The sequence below is a fragment of the Budorcas taxicolor genome, chromosome 11 (assembly GCF_023091745.1).
Source record: "Budorcas taxicolor isolate Tak-1 chromosome 11, Takin1.1, whole genome shotgun sequence".
Classification (NCBI taxonomy): domain Eukaryota; kingdom Metazoa; phylum Chordata; class Mammalia; order Artiodactyla; family Bovidae; genus Budorcas; species Budorcas taxicolor.
The window spans coordinates 105480432-105507205 of NC_068920.1; the positions used below are offsets into that span (position 1 = coordinate 105480432).

The window sequence follows — 26774 nt, forward strand, 5'->3', positions numbered from 1 at the left end:
TCTTACCTTCAGAGCATTCATGAACCAGCATTCATGAACCCTTGTGTCAACAGGCCCACAGGTGGCTGCTCTTCGCCTGCCCGAAGTTCAAGCCCTGACTCCTGGCTTGCCCAGCAGCCACAGCACTGGGTGACCCCAGAGTGAGCCCCACGGGGAGCAGCGATAAGGTCACAGAGACAGGGGACAAACCCAGACACAGACAAGTGAAAGGAAAATACTGTCAGTTTTCCAAGAATATGAATCTCAGGCCTCACCAACTTGGATCTGAAAACAAAGCACCAAGCACTCAATTATTTATGGCATGTTTCTAGCTCACCAGGAGTATTTTGCAGTTAATGAGTGGAGGTAGCTGAACCCTGATACTCTGCTGATTTGTGTGGCCCACACTATCTGTGACAGAATTCTGTAGGAAGGTTCTGGGGCTGAATAAGCAGATGCAAGGGGCCTCTGCACCCTTCTGTGCCCTGGCCTCTGTGCATAGAACTCCACAAATCTGACTCAAATGATGCTCTGGGGTTGGAGTTCCAGGCTTTGTCTAACCCTAAGCAGCACGTGACCATCAGTCATTCCTTTTTGTTCTCAAATCCTCTCATGTGTGAAAGCTTTTTGGAGAAAAGATACTAAAGAAAAATGGAAAACCAGGTCAAAAACATTTTGAATGAGTTTTTCCCTCAACTGATCATCAAAACTATGAACTGTCTTAAGGCTGTTTTCAGAAGATGACCCCTTCTTTCCCCAGAGTGTGTGCAAGGAGTTTAATGTATGGAGTATTACTCAGCCACTGAAAGAAATGAAATAGGGTCTTTTGTAGAGATGCGGATGGACCCAGAGTCCATTGTACAGAATGAAATAAGACAGAAAGAAAAAGACAAATATCCTATATTAATGTATGTATGTGGAATCTAGAAAAGTGGTGCAGATGAACCTATGTGCAGGGCAGGAATAGAGACACAGACATGTGGACACTGGTGGGAAGGAGAGGGTGGGACAAACTGGGAGAGTAGCTCTGACATATTACACCTACCAAGTGTGAAATAGATGGCTGGTGGGAAGCTGCCATATAGCACAGTGAGCTCAGCTCCGTGCTCTGTGATGACCTAGAGGGGTGGGATGGGGGAGTGGTGGAAGGAGTTCCACGAGGGAAGAGATATATGTATACTGATAGCTGATTCACATTGCCGTATAGCAGAAACTAACAACACTGTAAAGCAACTATGCGTCTGTGTGTGTGTGTGTGTGTGTGTGTGTGTGCGCGCGGTCAGTCATGTCTGACTCTTTGTGACCCCATGGCCTGTAGCCTGCCAAGCTCCTCTGTCCATGGAATTCTGCATACAAGAATACTGGAGTGGGTTCCCAACCTCTTCTCCAGGGGATCATCCTGACCCAGGGATCGAACCTGTGTCTCTTGTGTCTGCTGCATTGGCAGGTGGATTATTTACCACTGAGCCACCAGGGAAGCCTAAAGCAACTATACTTCCGTGTGGAATTAGCATCCTTCCTGGCCCCTTGATAGCTTGTCCTTCTGCTCAGTGAATGGTTTCTTCAAGACCAGTAACTACTAATAGGAGACTAGCTCTGATTCTGATACTGATGATGATTTCTGTCTCCGAGGGGACCTGACTTTATAGCTGAGAGGCTTCCAAGGTGCCACTGCCGCCTTCCAGCTCTACAGATATTTACTTAGAGTGACCAGAAAGCTTGTAATTTAACCCAAAATTGTGGTCAAGACACACAGCAATCAAAGGCCCAATAGCAAACGTGTTATACATTCAAAATATTTCAATAAAAATTGCATTTTCTGGTGGTAGACAGAGGATATTTAATTTAGAGAGGCATAAATGTGAGAAGAAATAAGTGCACATCATTCACAATCCAACACTTAGAGGTAATGACTGCAAACATTTTGGGAGTGTGTGTATACACACATACAATTCTGTTGAATGCAATTCTGTCTTTTGCCTTTTTCAATTGATGTTCTATTGTATCTTTTCATACTATCACATATTCTTTTAAAAATTATGCATTATATAAAATTCACAAAAGATAAGAAGAATATCCTTGCAGACACCTCCCAGGCAAAGAAATGAAATATTCTATAATGTAAATTTTTTAATGACTTGGGAAAATAATAATATGTTATTTGAAAATAGCAAATGTCATAGCAGTTTATATCATGTGATTCTAATCTTGGAAAAATATTTTTTATGTGTACAGATAAAATATAGAAAGATACTCCCAGGTGATGAATAAGTGATCTTAGGGGGTGTGCTTTTCTAAATTTGTCAAACTGTCAATAATAAGCATTACTTTTCTAACAAAAAGAAATATTCTAACCCAACTGAATCTCCCTATGCACCCCTGCCTTCTGGTTCTTACTCATTTCCCAACCACAAAGAGTCAACCTTCTTGCAGATTTTGGTGATTACATGTCTTCATATCTGCCTTTCATATATTGATATTCTTATGCAAAATACAATATCGTTTTTCATGTTTTTAAATCGAAACAAATGATGTCTTATTTTACACAGTTTTCTCTGTTTTGCTTTCTGTCCACCTTTTCTTCTGGGAGATAGTATTTTGTCTGGAGTTTCCCACATGTGGACTCAAGTCACCCTAGGCTCCCTGCTATGCAGCGGGTCACCCTAGACTCACTGCACAAAGGTGCTGCCAACCCACCTTCCTGCCTTGGCTCCCCTTCATCTCCAGTTTCACTTTGCAAGGTTTTAGTTAGCCATGGTCAGCCACCATCTCAAATGTTTAAGTGGAAAATTTCAGGATTAAGCAACTTGTCATGTTTCAATTGTGCACTGTCCTGAGTAATGCGATGAAATCTCACGTCTGTCATCCCACTCTGTCCCAGTGGGGGACACCCTTTGTGAATCATCCCTTTGTCCGGTTTGTCCCTTCATTGGTCACCTAGTAGCCATCTCGGCTATCAGATTGGCTGTCACAGTACCAGAAGGCTAGTATTTAAGTGACCCCTATTTTACTTAATAATGACCCCAAGTGCAAGAGAAGTGAGATGGCAGCTCAGATACAGCAGAGATAAGCAGTAAAGAGCTTCCTTTAGGTATGAAGCTCAAAATTCTCAATAAGAAAAAAATATATATATATTGTACCCTAAGGTTGCTAAGATCTACAGTAAGAACAAACTTATTTGTGAAGTAGTGAAGAGGAATAAGACATTTGTGCTGGTTTTGCGGTCGCACCTCAAACTGAAAAAGTTAGAGCCACAGGGCATGGTAAGAGTTCAGTTAAGATGGAAAAGACATTAAATTTGTACCATACAGTATTTTGAGAGAGCATAGTCACATAACCTTTATTACAGTATACTGCTATAATTGTTCTATTTTATTAGTTACTGCTGTTCATCTCTTACTATGCCTAGTGTGTAAATTAAATTTTATAACAAGTATGTATAGGAGGAAACATAGTGTATTTGTTGTTGTTGTAGTTGTTTAGTGGCTAAGCCATGTCTGACTCTTTTATGACCTGGTGGACTGCAGCCCACCAGGCTCCTCTGTCCACGGGATTTCTCAGGCAACAATACTGGATTGGGTTACCATTCCCTTCTGCAAGGGGATCTTCCCAAATGAGGGATCAAACCTGCGTCTCCTGCATTGGCAGGCAGGCTCTTTAGCACTGCACCACCAGTTAAGCCCATAGTGTGTGCATGGTTTGGTACAACCATGCCCCCACTGGAGGCCTTGGACCATATCCCCCTCGGAAAAGTGGGGACAACTGTCTGGCCAAATTCATCCCGGAAGTAGTTTTCACAGCCTTATTCCCATGAGCTGTGCACAGAGTTTGCATCACTTCCCACTGTAACTGTTAGAGAGGTTTAGATTTTTACCTGTCTGATGAGTGCAACAATCACTGTGGTTTGATTACCTTGCCCATTGTTCCAAAACACAAATCTTAATAGATGTATTATGACATTTCATCCTTAAGAGAGATTACAGTTTATTGAGTTTTCCCTTCTTATTGGGCACACAGTGTGTTCCCAGTTTTTCACTATGTAAACAACGTTTCATTGAGCATCCTTGTACGTAACTCTTTAACTAGGCTTCCCAAGTAAAGAACCTGCCTGCCAATGCAGGAGCTACAGGAGACATGGGTTCCATCCCTGGGTGGGGAAGATTCCCTGGAGAAGGAAGTGGCAACCCACTCTGGTGTTCTTACCTGGAGAATCCCACGGACAGAGGAGTCTGGTGGGGCTACAGTCCTTGGGGTCCCAAAGAATCAGACATGACTGAGCACGCACACAGACAGCTCTTTAATGAAAATGGCTTTGACATTCTTTAGGATAAATTTATGAAGATGTGCATAATTCAAAGTGTTTACATACATTGCCAAATTTCCCATCATGAGAACATACCCACAAATAATTTCTTTTTTTTTTTTTTTTGCTTGTTTGTTTTTGATGCAGACCATTTTTAAAGTCTTTATTGAATTTGCTTCAATGTTGCTTCTGAGTTTGGGTTTTTTTGGCAACAAGTGATGTGGGATTTTAACTCCCTGACCAGGGATCAAACCCACACCCCCTGCATTGGAAGGTGAAGTCTTAACCACTTGACCACCAGCAAAGTCCCCTCAACTGGCAACTTCTGTGTGTGCCTCTTGGTTTACTCCTCTATAAACACTGCTTAAATATTACTTAATAAATGGTATTTATCAATTTAATGGATGAACAGTTGTAACTTGTTTAAATTTGCATGTTACTTCCTTATGCATGAGTTTGGTCTTCTCATCATGTGTTTATTGGTTATTTCTCATTCTGTGAATTATTAATTCTCATTCCCTATTTTCATGAGCTTTCCTGATGTCTCAGGCGGTAAAGCATCTACGTACAGTGCAGGCGACCCTATTTTCATATTAATGTCTATGGAATAAGATTGCTTGAAATTTGAAAATATTGTAATTTAAAACAAATTTCCTACCCATACAGTTGCATAAAAAATTCCCATAAAAACACAAGCTGTTTTGTAAAACAGTGTCTGTCTAGAGCAGGGCATTTGATCAAGTCAGGTGGTACTATCAGGAGATAACTAGATAATTACATGCATTCAGACTCTTTTTCTCTTTGGTTTAGATTTTATTTTGAGCCAAGTCACTTGATAAAGTTTCTTAATAATTATAAGCCTGGCATTCATAGGTTTCATATTGAAGGTAAATAAAATATGTTAAAAGAATATTTCTGTAAACCCAGGGTACACGTTTACTTGGGAGAAATCTCACAGGACCAGACAGCTCCTTCCTACACATGTGCTCACACATAGCCTCGTGGCAAGCTTCATACTTCAATGTGGCTGAGAACGTAATTCAGGTCTGAGACAATTTTCTAGGAGGACACAGTGAGCTGTAAGAAAGAAGCTCACTCCAGCTAAGAGAGAAATCATAAAGAAGCTGGTGATGAGCCTCATTTGCAAGGGAAATGCAGTATATGTATGAGCTCAGCTGATTGCTTTCCTTAAATGGGAGGACTGCTGTCTCTTTAACCTGCGAGGGAGGCTCTTGATGTTTCTTTCTGTATTGCCCGTCTCCCCATCTTTTCTCCCCACCTTACCCTGGGATGAGAGGCTTAAGATGCGAGTACAGCACACAATCAAATGGCAATCAATTCATAAACATGCAAGAGCTCTGAGAAAACGGCTAGTTTGAAGTGAAATGAAATCACAATAAATCTGAGAGAGGTGCAGCGTGGAAATTAAGTCCAAAGGCCAATCATCGCAACATGCATACAGCCTAATCTTGTTATTCATTGGCATTTCTATCTATAACATCGCCTCAAACACTGAGTTGGTGAGAACTGAACTGCTGCTCCCAGGAGTAAGACCAGATTCAGTTCCTGTGAGCTTCTGGTCATCTGAGCCATACACAGCCTTGTTTCATGTGTGTTTCTGTTTAAAGACACCTTATTCAACTCATAGTGTTGATCCACTGACATCGAACTCACAGCCAAGAGGACTTGAAGGAAGGTCATCCAACTTACACATTTTCTCCAACAGGCACGTTGCAACCTTCTTTTTCCTGGGAACATGGACAGCACCTCAACACAACTCACAAGGGCCATTGTAAGTACGAAGTCAGGGACTTTTCTGGTGGTCCAGTAGTTAAGAATCCGCCTGCCAATGCAGGGGACACAGGTTCAGTCCCTGCTCTGGGAAGTTCCCACATGGCGTGGGGCAACTGAGCCCATGCCTCACCAGTACTGGAGCCCACGCACCCTAGAGCCTGTGCTCCACAACAAAAGAAGTCACTGCAATGAGGAGCCCGCACACCACAACTAGAGAGTAGCCCCCGTTCGCCACAACTAGAGAAAGCCCACGCAACAATGAAGACCCAGTGCAGCCAAAAAACTAATTAACTAATAAAAAAATAAAATAAACATGAAGTCACCAACAAAAGCACAAAAGTTTAGTGGTACTAAGAAGGCTGGAAGGAAGACACTTGTTTCCGGTGTGGGAGCTAAACCAAGAAGTCACGGCATGATTTCGGTCCACCCCAGCGGGTGTCCTTGATGTCGGGCAGCACAGACTTGCCCCACACATGTCTATGAAGGACCTGAAAGCACCAGGGTGCTGATCAGGGTGGTTGCAAACACGTTCTAGTGAAGAGGAGAACTCACAAATTCAGATCCACAAACAGTGCAGAACAACTGGGTTTCAAATGCTCCTTTTTCTAGGCACTGGAGTGACATGAAGCTTTGCTGGTCATGGTCGATGTATGACGCTTCATCCTTCATTCCTTCTTGATTTCTGATGTGTTAGTCACTCACTTGTGTCCCTCTTTTCGACCCCATGGACTATAGCCCACCAGGCTTCTCTGTCCATGGGATTCTCCAGACAAGAATACTGGAGTGGGTGGCCATTTACTCCTCCAGGAGATCTTCCCGACAGGGATCGAACCCATGTCTCCTGCATTGGCAGGCGGGGTCTTTACCATCTGAGCCACAATATCCTTTCTTTTTTTCCTGAGTAACTCCCCTTCCTGAACAGTGAGCATTCTTTTTTTTTTTTTAAGATTCTTTGATATGAACCATTTTAAAAGTCTTAATTGAATTTATTACAGTATTGCTTCTGTTTTATGTCTTGTATCTTTTGGCCTCGAGCCATGTGGGATGTTAGCTTTCTGACCAGGGATTGAAGCCACACCCCCTGCATTGGAAGGGGAAGTCTTAACTGCTGGACTTCCAGGGAAGTCCCCACAGTGAACATTCTTGATGGTGCTTAGTCATCAGTCCTGTTCTCTAGTGACCGAGAGATGGACATGCCACCTGAGCCAGACCAATAGGACTCTCCTCTCTGGGGATGCGACTCTTGAGTTGCGTGACTCATGGGAGAGGTTGAAGCTGGTTTACAGGCATGGTGGCTCCTGCAGGAGACGGTCCACTGGTTCCTATGCTGTGGACCCCACGTTGCTCTGAGTTATCTGCTTTCAGCTTCTCCCTCGACCATCACCTACCTCCTAGCTTCCCATTGCATTTCTTTCCTGCTTGGAAAAGACCCTGATGCTGGGAAACGGGCAGGAGCAGAGGGGTGACAGAGGATGAGATGGTTGGATGTCATCACCGACTCAATGGACATGAGTTTGAGCAAACTCTGGGAGATGGTGAAGCATAGGAAAGCCTGGTGTGATGCAGTCCTCGGGGTCGCAAAGGATCAGACCTGACGGAGCACACACACACACACACACACACGTGTGAATGACAAAACTCTCAACATATTTGAAGTTTATTTAAATAATTGGCCTTACTATTGTTGAAATGGAAAGTTGGGTTCATGTTATAACATACAAGTGTACTCCCAAATATTTTTATTTGAAAGGTGATAACAAATTCATACTAACTACTTTGAAGGCAGCTGTTTCTAGAATCCTGCCAAGTTCATCCCCTTGTTGGTTTAATAAACATCTAACAAGCACCTGCTGTGTTGTAGGAACTCAGAGAGCCACTCCGCGGTTCAGGTACATTGGCTGAGCCTCCAGGGAATGCGTGCTACCCCTCTGGGATCTCTTATTCTGGTGGAAGAGGTTTACATAGAAATAAACAACAGTCAGATTCCCTCCATTCTTGTTTATATTGTAGACTTTAGTTACTCAGAGTTTGACTTCTTCCCCACTGTTCACACCTGAGTTTCCATTATTTTTCATTTAAAGTGAAAGAGGCCTTTCTTGTTTACAGTCAACTAACAAACCCCTTGTCCTAAACCCTGGGTCTTTTTTGTTGCTGCATGTGGAGCTGGTAGTGTAAGCCGGAGGGTTCCTAATGCTTTATCTGAATAACATTCAAATGACAAAAGGTGCTTACTGATACCATATGCGGTGTGTATGAGAATCCCCCGGTTCAGTCTGCATTTTGTACGGGAGAGGGTTTTCAGGTTCCAATGCAAACTGGCCTGGCCTGGGAGCGGGTGCGTCTGCTAACCTCTGTGAGCTTCCTCCTGGCCTGTCCAGAGCCAGACAAAGGTGTTCTCTGGACTCGAGTTACAGAGTCCTGGGAGAAGAGCAGCAGGGCAGGTGTGTGCCCATGGATGGGCTGGAACAGGACCGGGAAGCCTCTTGTGTGCTGCAGTCTCAGGAGCTTCAGTTCTGGGAATCACAACACAGAGTCCCAGGGCTGTGGAGGGGACCAAACAAGGGTGTGAAGCAGGCGCCTGACCACTGCAAGATCCTGGATGCTGCTCATCCTGATCTCCACACTTCTTCCACATGAGTCCCCAGTGATGAAGTGCTCACCTCCTTCTCCAGGAGGGGCTATTGCCTTCAAATTCAGACAGTGGGGTTGGCTTTAACATTTGTTCCCTCAGACATTAAATTCTCAGACATTTATTCTCGGGTGCCCTTTGCCACCCAGAGGCAATGCGGTGTTTGTGTACTCAGCCACTTAGTTGTGTCCAGCTGTTTTGTGACCCCAGGAATTGTAGCCTGCCAGGCTCCTCGGGATTTAATGAGGGTTTGACACCTTAGGACCTTGAGGACCTGGGGAGGGACTGCCCCTCCCAGGCTTCATTATTTCCTAGAGGAGCAAACATTTGATGTGCAACCTACCAGCCCAGAGCCCACGCATTCAGCCATCTTCTCTCTGTAACTCGTGCCCCAGGCCATTTATGCCCCCTGCCTTGAAGGTCCCCTGGGTCCCAGAGACCAGAGACCAGCCCTGCAGCCCAGAGCCTGCTGACATTATTCAGACCCTCTAATTCTGAGTTTACTCAGCCTCCCTACCCTGCCTCCCCACCTCTTATCAGGAAAACCACAACAAAGGCCCTCCACCTGCTTCTCCACCTCCACACTCCCCTGGTGTTTCCCCTGTGCGGCCCCCACCCCTTGGGAACTGTGAGTAAGAACAGTCTTCTTCCGGCTGTGACCTGTCAGCTCACCATGACTGTTTAGAACTAAATCCTGGGTGCATTTAAAATGACTGCCTGCTTCCCTGGCTTCTTCTGTCTCTTTCTCGCGCTGACTCCCCTTAATTCTACTTCTGGCAGCACTTTCATTTTAGGGCAGTGTCAGGACCTTCCCACCTTGATTGCTGTTGTTCAGTCACTAAGCCGTATCTGACTCTCTGCGACCCCATGGACTGCAGCGCACCAGGCTTCCTGTCCTTCACCATCACTGGAGTTTGCTCAAACTCATGTACATTGAGTCATTGATGCTATCCAACCATCTCATCCTCTGTCGTCCCCTTCTCCTCCTGCCTTCTATCTTTCCCATCATCAGGGTCTTTTCCAATGAGTCAGTTATTCGCATCAGATGGCCAAGTATTGGAGCTTCAGCTTCAGCATCAGTCCTTCCAATGAATATTCAGGGTTGATTTCCATAAGGATTGACTGGTTTGATCTCCTTGCAGTCCAAGGTACTCTCAAGAGTCTTCTCCAACACCGCAATTCAAGCTAGCATCGCCTTGAACTTTGACCTCTGCCACACCTCCCTTGTGGTCCCTGTGAACCTGAGTTAGTTGTTCTGGGGGGAAGTCAGAGAGGGCGTGGATTCTCCAACTTGAGCATCAGAATCACCTGAAAGGCTGTTACAGCACGTAGGCTCCCACACAGCTGAGGAGGGACCTCGGCTCTGTGTCTGCTGCAGTCACTCACTAGTGAAGACCCCAGGCCTGGGAGTTTGCCTCCCCTTCCCCCTCGGAGATCCGGAGACCACCTGCCAGGCCCATCTTCCTGGGAGTCAGGGACCCAAGTGAAACCCAAGCTACAGGCTGCCCCATGCGGGGACCAGGAGGCAGAGCAGCACAGCGTGGACAGAAGCTGAGCTGTCACTGTACTCAGACCCTGGCTGAAGACGCCAGCTGTCCCATACAAGGTCATCAGCCACGTGCTTCATCAGTCCTGTATGGTTTCCTTAGAACACGCTGTGAAAAGCCCTGCGTTACACAGATCTGAGATGCTGCTCGCTGAACATCGCAGTGCGTCTCCCCTCTCTCTGTCTCGCTACACGTCCTCTCTGCCCATCACTGCCTGGGACGCTCAGGAGGGACTGCGCCTGCCTCCCCCACACCTGCTGTGGAATGACTGACAGACATGCTGCTCTCAGCCGCCGATTTCCCTGATTGTTCCAGATCGTTGGTAAGTTGGCCCACCCAAATCTCTTCCATGTCCTTATCGCCATTTGAACCTCTTTAAAATGCCTTCATTCTGCGAGGTGATATTTCTCACAAGCTCCCTCCCATGGCAGCTCCCCACGGAGCTCCAGGTACTTGGGATGGAAAATCCCACCAGTGGTGTCCTTCTGGAGTGCAGCCAGGCTTTTGCATTTCACTAGTTTTGAAGGACGCTCACGACCTTCACAAACCCCAGGAGCGTCTCAAGGATCTCCATACATGAACTGTTGTAGGATATGTTTTTCTTTTTAACTCAGGTCCCTCATATCTCTGGTTTCAAATGATGCCATGATTGAGATGGCTGCTGGGATTAGACTCATGCACAGGACCGGCAGTGGCTCAATGAGAAAGAATCTGCCTGCAGTGCAGGAGCCACTGGAGACATGGGTTCGATCCCTGGGTTGGGAAGATGCCCTGGAGGAGGAAATGGCAACTCACTCCAGTATTCTTGCCTGGAGAATTCCGTGGACAGAGGAGCCTGGCAGGCTACAGTCCATAGTCTGTAGTTGGACCAACTGAAGTGACTTAGCAGGCACACATGCATGCCCAGGACTGGTGGGGTGAAAATCGAAAACCACACTCCCCAGAAAGGAAATCCTGCCTGAAGAAGATGAAGTCTCCAGCCCTTAGTTTATGCTGTGGTTCCCAAACTCCAGTCCTTGGAGTCCTGGGGTCCCACAGAACTGTCTGAAGGGTCTGGTGGGCCATGATAAAGAGTTCAGCAGTGCTGATAACGTGGCTCCTGCTTCTGTATCACCTGCTTGAGGTCTCCTCTGACCACAGGGGGAGTTGGGAGAAGTGAAAAGGGATTTTCTTTAAAACCTCCATCTTGCTGTTTCATTGTTGCTTAACTGAAATACATGCAGGTGGTTTAACACAAATTCTTTGGCCACCTAATGTGAAGAGTTGACTCATTGGAAAAGACCCTGATGGTGGGAAAGATTGAGGACAGGAGAAGGGGGCACAGAGAGGAGATAAAACATGTGGGTTCAACCTGCCATCTCAGCCCACATAGCTCTTTCCAGCTTCAAATTTAGTTCCAGTAGGTTTTGTGTAGTTGGCCAGAAAACAGGGCATAGCGGGGACAGGACAGAAGAGGGACAGGGCACATACCTCAGCCAACCCCCAGAGAGCTCCAGGGCAGGGAGGCGCTTTGGAGATGTTCTAGACTGAAGCGCGGGGTCGAGCCACCCAACACCCCACACTGACCACATCAGGTGTGGACTCCTTCTGAACGTGCAGGGCCCCGACCCAGGGTGAGTCCCAGGGAGCCATCAGCAGCCCCAGTGGATCTGGGAGCCTCCATCGCACTTGTTACTTCTTGGCTCTGGGGGCAGAGGGGCCTGGGAGGACCACTGTGACCATGTCCTAGCATGGGGTGCACACACAGGGGGGCTCCCAGGGAGCAGGAGGGAAGGCCAGTGTGGATTCTGGGCCTGGTTTCACGTGGTAATCTCCTTGTACTAACAGCCCCAGGCATAGAAAGGCCTGGTTCCCTCCTCCCGGAGGCAAAAGAAGCCATCTCAACATGAATGCTGGAACTGGCTGAGTTAAACGCCAAGACATGCAAATTGTGAAGCTCCAAGGTGTCTGAGCCTTGCTCTGGGTTGAATCATGTCTTCCCAAAATTTACGTGTTACAACCCTAATTTCCACGGCAGTGATATTTGGAGATGGAGTCTTTGGGAGGTAACTGGGGTTGAATAAGATTATGATGTGGGGCTCCCATGATAGGATTAGCACCCAATAAGAAGAGACATCAGAGAGCTTAGTATCTCTCTCTGCCATGTTAGGATGCAGCCGATAGTCCTGTGCAAACCAGGAATACAGCGCTCACCAGAAACAAAACCCATTTGTGCCTTGTTCTGGGACTCAGCTGCCAGAGTTGTGAGAAATCACTGTCTGTAACTTAAGCCACCTGGTCCGCAGTATTTTGTTACATCAGCCTGAGCTCAGACAAGCCTTAAAGAAAACGCAATCCAAATGGTACATTGGTATCTGCAGGGCTTGGAGCAGTTAAAGCGGGGAGGTCCCAAAGATTTACACTATTGTCAGCTGATTCCCCAGAAGCTAGGAGCCTGATGTATCTCTGGGAAATCAAAGTCCAGAGACTACAGAAGATGAAGCAGTGAGTCTGACCTGCCAGGAGTGTTTCTCTGTGACCAGTGAAGATGCCTCATGGGTGATGGGCTGTTCCATGGGTGTGTACGGAGACGAAAATGATCCAGACGCTGATCACAAAATGAAAGGACTGCTCCCTGCACCAGACAGCTAACAAGCCCAGACGCACACAAGGCAGTTTCCAGCCTGGATGGTGGGAAGCCTGATCCTCAGCAGTTTTCTTAAAAGTGCTGGTATGGTTTTGTTACGGTACACCGTGGAAGGGCCAGGCTGTAAGAGTGGAAGATACATGAGCTGCTGTTTTCTTCATTTTCTGAAAGAGTATGTTGTGGGTCCCAGGTAGACACAGCATAAGGAGAAATTGCAAGGCACACCCAGAAGGGGCTGAGGCTGCTCGGTAGGGTGCAGAACCGAAGTCTAGTGGGTCAAGAAGGCAAAGGGACGTCTTCTTAATAATACACGGATTGTGGACATTTAAAACACAAGCCTGGGCTTCCCTGGTGACTCAGTGGTAGAGTCTGCCTGCCAGTGCAGGAGACATGGGTTCAATCTGCAGTCTGTGAAGGTTCCGCAGGCCTCAGAGCAGCTAAGCCCATGTGCCACAAATACTGAGCCTGTTCTAGAACCCGGGGATCGCAGCTGCTGACCACTGTGCCACAACTGCTGAAGCCCGAATGCCTAGAGCCTGTGCGCTGCGGCAAGAGAAGCCACTGCAATGAGAAGGCTGAGCACTGCAGTAACGAGCAACCCGCGCTCACAGCACCTAGAGAAAAACCAACCAGCAAACCGAGCAGCAACGAAGACCCCCAGCCCGCTCAACGGTAAATACACAGAGGGTACTATAGGCACCCTGTGTGTGCACCACCAAACTCTAAAAAGTCCCTGCCAGTAGTGCCGTCCTTGTCTCCTCTGCCCAGGCTCCCCCAGAAGCTGCCTCGTCTTGACCTTAGTGCTGGTCATATGCGGGCATAACTTTATTGTTGTACTTGTTTTCTCCCACGCACAAACATTTAATAGGGAGGAGATAGGGACAACACACGGCCTTGTTGAGACATTATTCGAGGGCAAGGCTGAGCCAGAGGTAGGAGCAGCTGTCAGAGGGCATCTGACCCTCAGCCAGCTCTGGGGTTCCTTCTGGACCCTTTTGTCCCTCCCACTGCCCCCACCCCCAGCTTTAGCCCCAGGCCTGAGTCTCTTTTCCAGGGCAAGACCTGGGCTGGTCCCATGCCAGGGGCTCCTTCTCGAGGGCTGTTTAGCAGATATGGGGCCCCCATAAGGCACCCCACATGGGCTTTGGGGTTTATTGAGTAGATGAACTGACACTCACAGACTGGAGACCTGGTCCAAACACAGGCTGTCTGCCCGCCCTTCCTGGCATCTATGGTCCAGCCGTCCCCATTCTGAGGATAACATATTGGCTGGTAAATATCCCATCCAAGGAGCCTCACGTGCATTCCCTGGGTTGTGAAATGTCTCTTCCAGGTGTTACAGCTGACCTCAGCACTCTTTCCCTTCTGTTGTTATTGTTTAGTTGGTCAGTCATGTCCAATTCTTTTCGACCCATGGACTGTAGCCCGTCAGGTTTGTAGGTCCATGGGATTCTTCAGGCAAGAATACTGAAGTAGGTTGCCATTTCCTTCTCCGTGGTATCTTTGCCAGCCAGGGATCAAATCTTTGTCTCCTGTGTGGTTACCCTGATGCTTTTTATTTTTTTGCTGTGGACCATTTTTTAAATCTTTATTGAATTTTTTATAATACAAATTCTATTTTATGTTTTATTTTATGTTTTGGTTTATTGGCCATGAAGCATGTGGGGGCTTAGCTCTCTGACGAAGGACGGAACCCACAACCCTGCACGGGAAGCACAGAGGCTTAACCACTGGCCTGCCAGGGAAGTCCCCACTGATGGCTCAAACAGACCAGGAGTGGAGATAAGGACGTGGGTTCAGTTCGTGGGTGAAGAAGGGGAGTCATCAAAGTAGGGGATAGCGGGCCCAGTCCAACACTCATCTGCTCTTCCCGCCCCCACATGTGACCTTTCCACACCACTTACAGTGTCAGGTTGGGTCTCTGGTGGGACCCCACGGGTGGGCGCTGCCTCTGGACAGGACATGCCACCGCAGGTGTGCAGGAGGCCCTTGGAAAATACCTGTGGAATTAACGACAGAAGACACCAGAGAGAACAGTGGCTTCTCAGGCCTGGAATCAGGGCTTTCAAGGGGCTCTTAAGAGTCTGTATTTTTCTCACCTACAACACACCAGGATGGTTAACACTGGCAGTGATGTAAGAAGTGTCGCTGAGAAGCCAGGAGCCACCAGCTCAGCAGTGTAAAGAGTCAATAAACACTAGCATTGGGGGCGGTGATGTCAGACCCCAAAGCAAAGACAACAAAATGTAGACTCTCTTAACAAAAAGTATAGCCAGACTTTCTGCCCATGTCCTAGCACAGGGCTGCCATGGCCTGAAAGTCGACCTAGAATTTTTGCTCTGGGATGGCCTTGCTCACCGTTGGGACAGTTATGTCCAGGCTATACATTTGCAAATAATATGGGAAAATGTAAACTATGATTTGTAACATCTCAGTGTTTGGATTATATGACATATGTCTGCAGGTTAGCACCTGGATTTGTTTCTAACCAGGCAGGATCTTGAGTCCTCAGGAGTTATAGGCTAAACCTCTGAGGAAGCTGAACAATTGGTGGGAAGAAGATGAAGCCACCAGGGGAAGGGGGGACCCATGTCCACATCCACCCATGGGGGAGCATGGGGAGGCTTACGCAAGGCACCTCCATCTCTGTAAGCTCGTCCCTGTCTTCTCCCATAGGTGATCCACCTAGGGTTCCAGAATTAAGAGACTGTGATACTTTAAAAATAACTTTGTCCAAAGGATGGCCTACATAACAAAGAATTGTGTGGTTCCTGCTCAGAAAACCAAAATTAGAGATTGTCATACTGAGTGAAGTAATTCAGACAAAGAAAGACAAATATCATAAGATATCACTTATATGTGGAATCTAAAAGAAAGGTACAAATGAATTTATCTACAAAATAAAAAGAGATGCAGATATGAAAAATAAACTTATGCTTACCAGATAAACTGGGAGATGGGAATTGACATATATACACTGTTATAAATAGATAACTAACTAAAAAGGACTATACCAGACCACCTGACCTGCCTCTTGAGAAATCTGTATGCAGGTCAGGAAGCAACAGTTAGAACTGGACATGGAACAACAGACTGGTTCCAAATAGGAAAAGGCATACGTCAAGGCTGTATATTGTCACCCTGCTTATTTAACTTCTATGCAGAGTACATCATGAGAAACGCTGGACTTGAAGAAACACAAGCTGGAATCAAGATTGCAGGGAGAAATATCAATCACCTCAGACATGCAGATGACACCACCCTTATGGCAGAAAGTGAAGAGGAGCTAAAAAGCCTCTTGATGAAGTGAAAGAGGAGAGTGAAAAAGTTGGCTTAAAGCTCAACATTCAGAAAACGAAGATCATGGCATCTGGTCCCAACATTTCATGGGAAATAGATGGGGAAACAGTAAAAAGTGTCAGACTTTTTTGGGGGGGGGGGCTCCAAAATCACTGCAGATGGTGACTGCAGCCATGAAATTAAAAGATGCTTACTCCTTGGAAGAAAAGTTATGACCAACCTAGACAGCATATTCAAAAGCAGAGACATTACTTTGCCGACTAAGGTCCATCTAGTCAAGGCTATGGTTTTTCCTGTGGTCATGTATGGATGTGAGAGTTGGACTGTGAAGAAGGCTGAGCGCCGAAGAATTGATGCTTTTGAAGTGTGGTGTTGGAGAAGACTCTTGAGAGTCCCTTGGACTGCAAGGAGATCCGACCAGTCCATTCTGAAGGAGATCAACCCTGGGATTTCTTTGGAAGGAATGATGCTAAAGCTGAAACTCCAGTACTTTGGGCACCTCATGTGAAGAGTTGACTCATTGGAAAAGACTCTGATGCTGGGAGGGATTGGGGGCAGGAGGGGAAGGGGACGACAGAGGATGAGATGGCTGGATGGCATCACTGACTCTATGGACATGAATCTGAGTGAATGCCGGGAGTTGGTGATGGACAGGGAGGCCTGGCGTGCTGGGATTCATGGGGTAGCAAAGAGCTGGACACGACTGAGCGACTGAACTGAACTGAACTGAACTGTACAGCACAGGGAACTCCACCCAATACTCTGTAATAGGCTATATGGGAAAAGAATCTAAAAAAGAGAGGATATATATATATATATATGTATAACTGATATACTTTGCTATCATTGTTCGGTCACTCAGTTGTGTCTGACTCTTTGCAACCCCATAGACTATAGCACGCCAGGCTTCCCTGTCCTTCACTAGCTCCTGGAGTTTGCTCAAACTCATGTCCATTGAGTCAGTGATGCCATCCAATCATCTCACCCTCTGCTGCCCCCTTGTCCTCTTGCCCTCAAACTTCTCACTTTGCTGTGCACCTGAAACTAATACAATGTAGTTGTAAATCAACTATGCTCCAATATGGGATGCAAACCCATGAAGACAAGGAAACAAGACATCATATTCCAAGACCAGTTGGTCAAAGCTTGCTTCAGAATTGTGTTCCCAGGGGACCTCAGCTCTGGGGCTTAAAATCTAAAATTACCTGTCCAAATTCCCCATGTATTTAAGGGAGGGGTCAAGGCTTTTTAAATGGCTTCTCCAGTGTTTGTGGGTCAGTGAGTGGCCAAGGCAGAAACCTCTGCCACAGGTTCATAGAAATGTGAAGGCTTGACAAGCAGAAAATCCCATCCATACTACCGACAGGTCGACTTAAAGATCAAAGATGAACCACCAAAATATCGTTTCCCCAAAAACATACATTTATTTAAAACTCTTGAATCCCCGCACATTTCAAGCCATGCAGTCTTACATTATTGCTAAAACATATACAAGTTTTAGAAGTCAAACGCGAAAGGCATTCTATGTTCTTTTAAGAGAACTGCTTTCACAATCTGCATTTCAAAACCATCACCTGGTTAAGAATCCGAGTATGTCCTTCATTGGTAGGGTTTGGAAATATTTTTAAAGCTCTAACTATTTCCAAGCAATAAAGGAATACTTTGAAAACATTTCAAGTTGTTTTAAATCTTGGGTCATTCACAAAGTTTCAACCTGCGCAATTGTTTTCATTCTGTCCTCTAACGCATCATGCACTTGGCTACAGAGCCATGAGTTTCCTGTAATTTTTTGACACATTGTCTTCTCTGTGTTTCTCTGTGGCTTTCATCAACTGGTAACCAGGCTGTCCTGTGTGTGGTTGCACCCCTGGGTGCCATCACTGAAGGCACATTTTCTCATCTTTACATTATCACCCTTTACCTCAATACCCCGTATTTCTCTGACCCTCTTCATGGAGACCTTGAGAGATAGGACAAGCAAAGTCTGATAGGTTGATGGAGACACAGTGCTTTTCTGGATCTCCTAGGGTTGATCCCCGAGGCTCTGCCTTCTACATGCCCTGTAAGCATGGATGAGGGAACAGAACTCACAGGCTGGGGAGGAAAGGAGCACGAACATGGGACCCACGGCACACGGGCACCCTGTGTTTCACTGACTCTTTCCTCGGGTAGTTTGTGTCTCTGATTTAACACGTGGGCAGGTTCCTCTTCACCTGGTGCCCTTTCCTGAAGCATGGGCAGCACCTGCCCAATGGGCAGAAGGAGCAGCTGAATCCTGGTTGATGACCCCACTCTGTGCCCAGCGCTCCCTACAAAGCCTGGGAACAGAGGAAGTCAGTGAAACCTTCTTTGCTGGGAAAATGCCATGGTCCACAACCATCTGTCTACTGAGGTCACAGAGAGGAGGCCCGCCTGTCCACTCAACAGAGGCTCTGCCTGTGGACCCTCATCTCACAGGACCATGACCAGGCTGGAGCATCTATCAGGATGGCTTCAGAGGGTCTCAAAGACCCCACTTCCTTCCCAAGTCCCTGCTCCTGACCCTCAGCTGCTCCTCAAAAATGAAGCATGGGAACCTCTGGTCTCTGGGCCTTCGCATCAGAGGATGTGTCCTGAGGTCACCTCTGGGTCCCTGTGTCTCTGTGCCACACATTCCTGGTGCTCCAGAGGCCCCACTGCTCATAGGGCCAGAGCAGAGGTCAGACCAAGGTCATTCACTTTCAGACTGAAGCCCTTATCATCCCATATGAATTTGGTTTCTTTTTGTCATTTTGTCTCATGTGACACTATCCTGCATGCTGACACCCTTCCCCTGGCTTCCCTGCCTCCCCCGCTCTGTTCTACGAGTTACAGTAAAAAAAAAAAAAAAAAAAACCTGGCCACAGTAAACCAGTGCCTGCTCAGGAGACCCTGGTTTCAGACTCACTGTGTTCTGGGAAGTCACAAAGCTCCCCCAATATATCTACTGTTTTCCTGGTTGCATGCAAACTCATCACATGGGTGGGTTTAGCTCCACTCTGCTTCCAGGTGGCGCTAGTGGTAAAAAATCCACTTGGCAATGCAGGAGACATAAGAGACACAGGTTTGATCCTTGGGTCAGGAAGATCCCCTAGAGGAGGGCATGGCAATCCACTCCAGTACTCTGGCCTGGAGAATTCCATGGATAGAGGAGCCTGGTGGACTCAGTCCATAGGGCTGCAAAGAGTCAGACATGACTGAAGTGACTGAGCATACAGGCTCCCAGTTCACAGTGTTCAAAAAGGGTGTGACTCTGAATGTTCCAGAATCGCATCCCAGAGGGTTCTATGCATCAGATATCTCAGTCTATTTAGAATTTAAAAGCCCAAATGGAAAGATCTTGAGACAGGGTGAGAGGCAGGCAGTGTGACAGGCCTACAGGAGCAGGGGTGGGTCATGCAGAGGGTTTGGAATTCTCCAGAAAGCCCTCTTCTGTCAGAATGTTAACATAAATAGGAAGCGTGCAAGAAGCCAGAAATAAATCAAGAGCATGGACGGTGCGCTTTCCCAGGGGCTCAGGCCAAGGTCAAGTGGCCAGTCAGCCAAAGAGCATCCACTCACATAGGGAGCTGGCTGCTTCCCAGGCCAGGCCCCTCCCAGACTCAGCCCTTGCCTGCCTCCCACATCCTCTCCAGCCCTCCTTGGGCTCCACAGCCTCAGGCCCTTGAGGAAGCTGTTGGTTGCTGAGAGCTGGCTGTGGGGATGGGGGCAGGGGAACTGGTGGTGACATGGGAGCAGCCTGGCCCTATCCTGGGGCAGCTGGGCGCCTGGGGAGACTGCACCCAGGACACAGAGAGCTATTCAGCCGCCCTTCCTGGGAGGGCTCCAGGACATCTTGAGAAAACCATGGTGTTTGAGTCACCCCCCGGTCCGTTCATCCCAGACGTCTCCAAGCATCCGGATGTGGGGCTAGGAGAGGCAGTCATGTGTCCTTTCTAAATAGAGACAGACGCCACTGCTGTGGGTGAGGAGGGCCCTTAAGGGTACCAAGTCTGCTTCCAACTGCTGCAAAAATAACACATCCCTAAGCTAGGAGAATTATGCTCAGATGTTTGCAGTAGCCATGAGAAAGGGTGCTCACTAGAGAGTGACTCAGGAAGATGGTGCCCTCTGGGGTCCACTCTGCCGGTGATCAGTCAACACCTTGAGGAGAGAACGGGGCTACACATAAACTCCCGGCCATTCTTCCTCCCTTAGTTGAGTTAGTTGGGCTGTGCTTATGTCAGCCATAGCCACACAGAGACATGGGATCTGTCCACTTGGTAGAAAGATGAAGACAGAAAGCCAGCCTTTGGGGAACCCAGGAAGGAAGGTCTGGGTGTCAAGAAGGAAAGAAGCCTAGGTTGGAGGAGAAGGTGGTGGGATTGAAGATAAACACCCCAGGTCCCAGCCGCCTGGACCGGATCTTGCCGTGATGCTGTCATCTGTAACCTGGGACGAAGTGAAGGACTCGAGGGACTCAATGCCAACAAGATTTGTTTGTTAATATTTCAATATTGTTGTGTGCATGCTCAGTCGCTCAGTCATGTCTGATGTGCGACCCCTTGAGTGGTAGCCCACCAGGCTCTTCTGTCCCTGGGATTTCCCAGGCAAGGATACTGGAGCAGGTTGCCATTCCCTTCTCCAGAGGATTTTCGTGACCCAGGGGTTGGACCCGCATCTCCTGCATTTTCAGGCAGATTCTTTACCACTGAGCCACCCGGGAAGTCTGATATTATTATCGGGATCCAGAAAATTCATGGTGTTTTAAGCATACCCTTCTGCCATTGGTTTCAAGAAAAATTCTTCTTTATTTTTAAAAAATTTTTGTTTTCTCATGGTACATTTTTTAAAATTAGTTTAGATGTTTTACAATGTTGTGTTAGTTTCTGCTGTACAGCAAAGTGAGTCACCGATACGTATACAAATATCCCCTTTTCGGACGTCCTTCCCTTTAGGTCACCACAGAACATGGAGTGGAGTTTCCTGTGCCGTACATGCGTCTGCTTCTTACACCTTCTGAGAGGTTCTTCTGAGAAAGCACCACCCCTTGGGTGCATCTGGGAGGGCGTGGTCACCTGGCTCCTGAGAGGAAGAGACTTGCACTCAGAAGTGAAGTGACTTGCATGAGTCACAGGACTGCCGGTGACAATGAGACAAAGTAACAGCATGGAGGTTAGAAGTAGCAGCTTCCAGCCATTCCTACCACACCAACCCAGAGGAGAACTTGTGATCATAAGAGCCCCAGAAAGCCTAGAATAAGGACAGCACTGAACCAAAATCAAAATAAATAAAATAGAGCATGGTGGGGACATTAGGAAGGAAACTGGAGGGCAGGTGAGTAAGACGTGGGTCCTGCAGCCTTGTTGAATCTGGACACCACTCTCTGTGTAAAGAGACAGAAAGCAACTGTCCTTTCAAAGCAAAAGAGTTCTGAGTGAAATTACGGTACACAGTTGACCCTTGAACAACTAAGGGTCAGGGTTGCCAACCCCCATGCAGTGAAAAATACAAGGATAGCTTTACAGTGGACCCTCCTTATCCAAGGGGCCGTATTCTTGCATTCACCTGCACAGGGAGCATACAGACTGTAGGACAGATTTGCTGAAAAAAATCCAAGTGTAAATGGACCCACAGAGTTGAAACGCCTGTTATTCAAAGGTCAACTGTGTTTGAAAGCTCTTCATAGTCTGGCAAGTGTGACTCAAGGTATTTGAAATCCAGGATTGTACGTGAACTTGCGTGTCTGAAAGTGGCACTAGAAACACATGATTTCCCAGTTGGTTTGCAAATGCTGCCAGAGGACAAGCTGCACAAAAATTAGACAGACAAGGCTTCAGGTCTCCCCGCAGTTTTTTCCAGTCCAGGGGAGGAGGGGTGGAAACTCACCTAGCACATGTCTAAATATTTAATTTCTAAACCAGCCCAACAGTTCACAGGTTCTAGCCTTCTCTCTCTTTCTGTCGACCTGGGAGGCCACCTTCCAGCCTAAGGGCTCAGCTTCCTCAGCTGTCGTGCCAGCACCCAAAGATGGGGGCAGCTCCTGCAGCTGCTCCCTGTCTCTCCACTGCCAGCCCTGCCTCCACAGCCCCAGAGCCATGTGTCCACACACACACACAGAGAACCCAACCTACCCCCAGGCCATACCCACACATAACCCACCCCACCCGCTGGCCACACCACGTGGAGCTGCTGCTGCCGGAGCCAGGCAGAAGTCCTGCGGGAGGACTCCTGTGAAGCCCACAGGTGATGAGGCATGCCACCAGGGGCCAGTTTGGGGCTCTTCCTGCCTGTCCTGCCTCCCAGTGTGGCAACCAAGGTCAACTGACCTGAAAAAGATGTCTGGAGTAAATTATTCAGAAGAAAGGCAGGTTTTAAAGTACCATATAGAGAACAATTTTTGAGATAGATAAAACATAGTGAGGTATCTGGAAATATATACCCCAAATCTGTGGTCTTCATTATCATTGAAATATAGCTATTTCTACTCCTATCTCTCCTCAAAGAATTATTTTTTATTGCTACTGTAGTGTGACACTAAGATAGATATGATAGATAGATGATAGGTACGATGGATAGATGACAGATATGATAGACAAGTAGATAGATAATAGATTATTGATAGATATGTTGACAGATGATGACAGATAAATGGTAGATACATAGATGGATACATTTAGATAGATAATAGAGGGTATGTAATACCTCTGTTTCAGTGTTTCATAGTTTATCACTGGAAGCAAAGGCTGGTGAAAGACACATTCTTCAGACACACTTAAATAACCTCGATGAGATGTATCAGGATACAATAGTGCTTGCAGTGAATTAATGGTACCTGCAACCAGCTTCTCTATTGTGGCAAATATTAATTTTTTTAAGTCCTTCATATTTTTGAGGCACGGGAAGCCATGTCTTGAAGAGAACTTGCATAGAATCATAGATTTCTAATTTAGGGGAGATAAAAGGCTCCTTTCCCAGAAGATGCAATATACCGATCTTTATTTTCATCAGGAGAAAACCATGCTGATAGACTTAATTACAGTAAACAGTTTGGCAATTAACTTCTGTCTCTCAGAACGAGATCTGAGTAATTCTGATGGCAAGAGGGCTGCTCTTGAGGCAGCTGTTTCTTCTTCAGATTTGAGTGATTTAATTCTTCAAATTGGTGAGGGTTCCTGGCTTCCAGGAGAGAGAATCACTGGAACCATTTTAAAGAGGTCTTTGGATACATTCAGAGTGAATTACTTGGTTTAATCATATATGAAGATCTATGTTTCCATAATCTTTTCCCAAAAGCTGTCCTTTGATGAGCATCCTCAGATGCACATGTTACTTATCCCACTATCTGAGCTCATACTGTACATGTTATCAGTGGTGTGGTGTTTAATAATCAACCTTCCTGGGGAAAAATCCTGTACATAGTGATTTCTATTGTGTAAGTATTCCCATGACAGGCAGTGTAATTTCAAGCTACCCAATTGAGGCCGCTTATCACAGAGCTGGGAAGAGCAGTCCAGTAGCAAGCAATACATAATAATTCTACTTTACAGATATGATACAAGTGAGTAAACTTGAGAACATAAGATAAAAGTAAAATGTGATAAACAAGGAGGAAGTGGTGACTTTTGAGTGTTTATTACCTCTAATTTAATGTATTTTATGAATTAAAATTTACAGTTTAATTTTTAAAATTTTAATACTATCTTTTAATTACCAAATATTAATACATGATTAATTGCATTGTGATCAGATGTAAATATATTGCTGCATGTGGCCACAGATCATTCAAAACTGCAGAAGAAAAAAGCAGTGGTTAGATGCCACAAAGTAGGTGGTAATGCCTTAACCGAATGCCAGTTGTTAGGCCCCAGAGCCTCTTCCATCCTTGTCAAGGAGAGTGCTAACCTTCTCTTCTTTCATACACTACGGTTAACTTTCAATAAACTTTCTTTTTTAGAGCCCTTTAGATTCAGAGGAACACTGAGGAGAAGGCATTGAGGAGAAGGCACTGAGATTCTCGCTTAGCCCTCTGCCTCCACCCCACTCACACGCTCCCCTGTTACCAGCACCCTACCCTGGATGGTGCCTTCGTTAAAACTGATGGGCACACATGGACACACCATCACCCAGAGTCCAGTGTTGCATTTGTGCTCACCCTTGGTGTTGGATGGTCTCCATGCTGTGCTCAGCCACTGAGTCGTGTCCAACTCTTTGCGATCCTATGGGCTGGAGCCTGCAGGCTCCTCAGTCCATGGAATTCTCCAGGCAAGAACACTGGAGTGGGTTGCCATGCCCTCCTCCAGGGGATCTTTCCGACCCAGGGATCATATCCTCGTCTTCCGAGTTGCAGGCAGATTCTTTACTTCTGAGTCACCTGGGAATCTCTATGTAATCTACGTGCTGTGCTAACTCCTTGTGACGCTATGGACTGCAGTCCACAAGGCTATAGGGTTGAACATGTGTATAATGACATGTACTCACCATTATAGTATCATTCAGAGCAATCTCACTGCCCTAAAAATCCTCTGCTTGGCCTGTTTACCCTAATCCCTGGCGACTGCTGACCTTCTGATTGTCTCCATTGTTTTGCCTTTTCCAGAACCTCATACAGTTGAAATCCCACAGTATGTACACTTTTCATATTGGCTTCTTTCATTAGTAACATTAGTAACATTTAGGGTTCCTCCACGTCTTTTCATGGCTTGATACTCTTTTTCTTTCTCATGCTGAATCATACTCCATTGTCTGGACGCACCACAGTTTATTTATTCACCACCTACCAAAAGACATCTTGGTGGCTTCCAAGTTTTGGTGATTATAACGAAAACTGCTATAAACATCTGTGTGAGGGTTTTCAACTCATTTGGAGAGATACCAAGGGGTGCGATTGCTGGATACATACTTTAATTTTTAATAAAGTCAGTGTTGAACAGGTGTCCTGGAAAATTCCTGGAGGCTGAGCAGCTTTCGTTAGCTGGCATAAACCAGATTTAACACATCTCTGTCCTGTCATTCTGTCCCCACCCTTCCTCTAAGTTGTACTTCAAACTTGAGCTCTTGGGTGTCTCTAAATGAAGTCCCTTTGTGATTCAATCTTTAAAATGTTGTTTTTGTTTCTGTGTGTGCATATTCTAGTGGATTTATTAAATTAAAAAAGACTGATTTGGCACTCTGTGACAACATGGGGGAATGGGATGGGGTGAGAGGTGGGAGGGCAGTTCAGTAAGAAGGGGATATGTGTATAACTGTGGCTGATTCATGCTAATGTATGGCAGAAACCAATACAATATTGTAAATCAATTATCCTTCAATTCAAAATAAATAAATTTTAAAAAGAACAACAAAAAATAGGCTGGTTAGTTCTAACCTTTCTAGCTAAGAAGTGAATCAGGACTAGTTGCTTTCTCTTTTGCCCCTCCCAGAGCACTGCAGGCAGAATGTGCTAACCTCCTCCAATCTCAGCATCCCAGGCCCTGCAGAAGTGCCCCCAGGAAACCAAGGAACAAACCCTCCCCCCAACCTGGCCATTCTCCCCAGAGCTACAACCTTCATCCCGAGCTTCTCCACTTTTCTATTTGATGGACAAGCTCTCTGAGTCAGATTGTGTTTGAAGGAGCATTTCACTGACTGAAAACTCTTTCAAGTTGCCGCCTCGGCATTGACAGTGTCACTGAAGGAATCGGATGGCACGTACACCACTAGTCTTTGGCTCATCAACCACACTGTTCGAGCCGCGCTTGCCTCTGGCTCATCAAGAATTGCACTGATGATCAGAACACATTTAGACAGGAGATGCCTCTGGCACTATGGCCCAAGATGTCCATCTCCATGGCAATGGTGAGAAACAGAGAACCAATTATTAAACAGTCACAGTTACACATGGAATTATTTGAGATTCCTCCTGGGGGCAAGTGGTTAACATTGTAATTATTTGAGATTCATCCTTGGGGCAAATGGTTAACACTGTAAAGTTGTGAAGAGGAATAAGTATGCTCAGTTTTTATTTTCCTCTTTGACTCAATCATTTCTGCCTGGAGGGGAGAGTCATTAAGGCTCAGCTTTGGTTATCAAGGCTTCGAACAATCAGTCTGGGCAGGAATATTTGCTAGGCACATTAGGTGACACCCCACAATTCATGTTGTTCAGCACAGACTTTTTAAAAACTATTGTGTAAAGAGGTTTATCACATCCAACCCAGGCATTATAATCAGTTGGTAAGGACTGTTGCTGAAGCTGAATCTCCTATACTTTGGCCACCTGATGGCAATAGCTGACTCACTGGAAAAGACTCTGATGCTGGGGAAGAATGATGGCTGGAGAAGAGAGCTGCAGAGGATGAGATGGTTAGATGGCATCACCGACTCAATGGACATGAGTTTGAGCAAGCTCAGGGAGATAGGGAAGGACAGGGAAGCCTGGTGTGCTGCAGTCGATGGGGTCACAAACAGTCGGACATGACTGAACAACTGGACAACAGCAATGACAAGTGCAGTGTATTGTAAGTACACCCTGGGAGGCTGGGATTGGTAGAAATGGGTTCCTAAGATATGCTTGGTACCCTGTCTGCTGGTTATGATCACACCACCTGCCAACCTCTCT

General features: G+C 46.4%; 1 non-coding gene across 1 annotated transcript; it reads right to left on the reverse strand.

Moving 5' to 3' along the window:
* Positions 1 to 23976: 23976 nt before the first annotated feature.
* On the reverse strand, positions 23977 to 24102 carry LOC128057105 (U6atac minor spliceosomal RNA). The gene has a single exon (XR_008200286.1). It is a non-coding gene; the product is annotated as a U6atac minor spliceosomal RNA (small nuclear RNA).
* Positions 24103 to 26774: the final 2672 nt, after the last annotated feature.